The following is a 3,666-nucleotide window of genomic DNA, read 5'->3' as shown; positions in this document are numbered from 1 at the left end:
GCACCACAATTTACAAGAATATAACCATCTATATTGGTCGTGATCAGCTAGAAATAAGGCAGCAGACCGGTGTTGTCTGCTTTATGACCATTTCATGTTATGGTTTAGGGTTTGGAGCCCCTCGAACAGCTTATGACCAGTTGATCTGAAATGGCCGTAGATTTATGACCATTTCTTCCAGGGTCACTGACAGAAGGTCACAAGTTGACATATTTTTTGTAGTGTACATACACAAACACACATATTATTTAATACTCCAGAAAGGAAAAGATACAACTTAAAGATGATAGAAATTATAAGCTTATCACTTAAGCTGTGACATGATAATATCCTTGCAAACATAAGAAACTCCCTTTATTTTTCTTCATTGGAGTTCACGATCCATCCATACATAAACAAAGCACACTGCAATGGTACTTGAGAGTACGCCTTTTGGATAAACTTTTGAGAAAGGCTTCACTTGTAGACCTCGATGACACCTCGTGCACCGAGTTTCTTGATAATTTTGTAGTCGGTGAACCCTGCTTTCATGAAGAGCTCACGCCAGTCATTTTCGCTACGTTGACGGCCTCTCGTGAACACAAGCATGAGCAAGTCCATGAGAGTCTGGGCCTCAAACATGACAGGTCCTAATGATGGTTCGACCACAATGTCAATGACAATCACCTTCGCTCCTTCTTCACGGGAAGGAATGGCATTCTTACACTGGGTAAGGATCTTCACGCAGTCGTCGTCACTCCAGTGGTGCAGCACAAGCTACGTACAAAGAGTATATAGCCCTGTTAGCGTCAGTTCAGTCTTAAATTATATATACTACTCCCATCCATATTATACTTGCTTATAAGTTATACCAAAGCTGTGACAATTAATATGCATCAGAGGGAGTACAAGTTTTAGATTTATTTAGTCATTGTCTGCAATGGTGAAGTATAAATTAGTACTCCCTTCGTGCTGAAATACTTGTTGGAGAAATGGATTATCCAGAGGGAGGGATCGGAGTAGTTGATAAAAATTAAGGTGCCATTTCCATCAATTCACACCATCACACTATACATACAATACAAAGCAGAAAACACGTACCTTGAGCATCACGGCCTGAGCCTTTGGGACGGTGTGGAAGAGGTCACCGGCGACATAGTTGACTACACAGTCCGACGGAGTTTTTTGGATCACCTTGGGGAGATCCAGCACGGTGCACTTGACGTGCGGGTGGGCCTTGGTGATGGCCCTCGCCGTCTTTCCATCGCCACTAAAGATTTTCCCTCAACTAAGATAGTTGGGGTTTCAGCACGAGCACATAGGGATCAAAGATGATCCAAGTAAAAAGCTCCAGGAGTGTGATTGATTTTGAATGGTTCTTCAACCTTTGGTGTAGTAGGTACAACTATTTTTTTGGTATTTTGCATTTCCTTGCCCATAACTAAAGATAGAAAACAAGAGCACAAAATAAAAACTACTTAGTGATAAAGCAAACAAGCACACACGAGAATATTCACCCCACACTATAACTCCCTGGCAACGGCACTAGAAAAAGGTCTTGATAACCCACAAGTATAGGGGATCAACTGTAGCCTCTTTTGATAAGTAAGAGTGTCGAACCCAACGCGGAGCTAAAGGTAGAACAAATATTCCCTCAATTCTATCGACCACCGATACAACTCTACGCACGCTTAATGTTCGCTTTACCTAAAACAAGTATGAAACTAGAAGGGCTTTGTAGGTGTTGTTGGATAGGTTTGCAAGAATATAAAGAGCACGTAAGTAAAAACTAGGGGCTGTTTAGATAAATACGCAATAAAGTTAGTATAGTGAGTGGAAAAGTGGTGGTAGGAGTTGCGAAATTTTCCCTAAGCAATTGACTACTTTACTAGACCGATAGCAAGTTTTATGTGGGAGAGGCCACTGCTAGCATGTCATCCCTGACTTGAAATTCTATGCACTTACGATTGGAACTATTAGCAAGCATCCGCAACTACTAATGTTGATTAAGGTAAAACCCAACCATAGCATTAAGATATATTGGTCCCCCTTCAATCCCGTATGCATCAATTTCTATGCTAGGTTGAAGCTTCTATCACTCTTGCCCTCCAATACATAGTACTATCAACATACAACTAACCCTATGGTGTGATCCACGCGCGCGCTCATTTTATGGGCACCAAAGGACAGCAACATAACCACAAGCAAATTAAACCAATCATAGCAATTCATCAATTACCGATAGGACAACGAAAATCTACTCAGACATCATATGATGGAAACACATCATTGGATAATAATATGAAGCATAAAGTACCATGTTCAACTAGAGGGTACAGAGGGTTGCGGGAGAGTGGACCGCTGTAGATAGATGGGGGAAGGTGATGGAGATGTTGGTGAAGATGATGGAGGTGTTGGTGTAGATCACGGTGATGATGATGGCCCCGGTGGCACTCCGGCGCGAACGGAAGGCCCCCTCCTCCTTATTCTTCCTTGACCCTTTCCCTAGGTGGGAGAAGGGTTTCCCCTCTGGTACATGGTCTCCATGGCGTGGGAGGGGCGAGAGCCCCTCCGAGATTGGATCTCTCTCTCTCTCTCTCTCTCTCTCTCTCTCTCTCTCTCTTTCTGCGTTTGTGATTCTGTCCTATCACGGTTTCTTATATTCCCGGAGATCCGTAACTCCGATTGGATTGAAACTTTGAACATGATTTTTCTCCGGATATTAGCTTTCTTGCGGCGAAAGAAGCGCAACAACCGCCTTACGGGGTGTCCACGAGGGTTAGGGGTGCGCCCCCCTGCCTCGTGGGCCCCTCGAGCATCGTCTCGCGTTCATTCCACTTCCCAAAATTTACATATATTCCATAAAAAATCTCCGTCAGTTTTTATCCCCTTTGGACTCCATTTTATATGGATTTTCTGCGAAACAAAAATTATGCAGCAAACAGGAATTGGCACTAGGCACTGGATCAATATGTTAGTCCCAAAAATAGTATAAAAAGTTGCCAAAAGTATATGAAAGTTGTATAATATTGGCATGGAACAATCAAAAATTATAGATACGACGAAGACGTATCATGGTGCTCCACCGATGATAGGTGAGTAGTTCACCACAGACGTACGGTTCCGTAGGCAGTAGCTAGATGGCTTTTTGTCTCCTTCTGATTCTCAATACAATGTTCTCCTCGATGTTCTTGGAGATCTATTTGATGTAATAATTTTTTTTGGTGTGTTTGTTGGGATCCGATGAATTGTGAGTTTATGATCAGATCTATTCTTATCCATACATGATTATTATAGCCTCGTATTTCTTCTTTGATATTTCGGTTTTGTTTGGCAACTTGGTTGATTTATCTTGAAGTGGGAAGAGGTGCTTTGTGATGGGTTCGATCTTGTGGTACCCTGACCCAGTAACAGAAGGGGTAGCGAGGCACACATGTATCATTGCTATTAAGGATAAAACGATGGGGTCTATTCCTACATGAATAGATCTTGTCTACATCATGTCATCGTTCTTATTGTATTACTCCGTTTCTCCATGAACTTAATACACTAGATGCATGCTGGATAGCGGTCAATGTGTGGAGTAATAGTAGTAGGTGCAGAATCGTTTCGGTCTACTAATCTTGGACGTGATGCCTATATACATGATCATTGTCTTGGATATCGCCATAATTATTTGCTCTTCTA

This window comes from Triticum aestivum, chromosome 7B (assembly GCF_018294505.1).
Source record: "Triticum aestivum cultivar Chinese Spring chromosome 7B, IWGSC CS RefSeq v2.1, whole genome shotgun sequence".
Taxonomy (NCBI): domain Eukaryota; kingdom Viridiplantae; phylum Streptophyta; class Magnoliopsida; order Poales; family Poaceae; genus Triticum; species Triticum aestivum.
Note: the sequence above shows the minus strand (reverse complement) of the source record.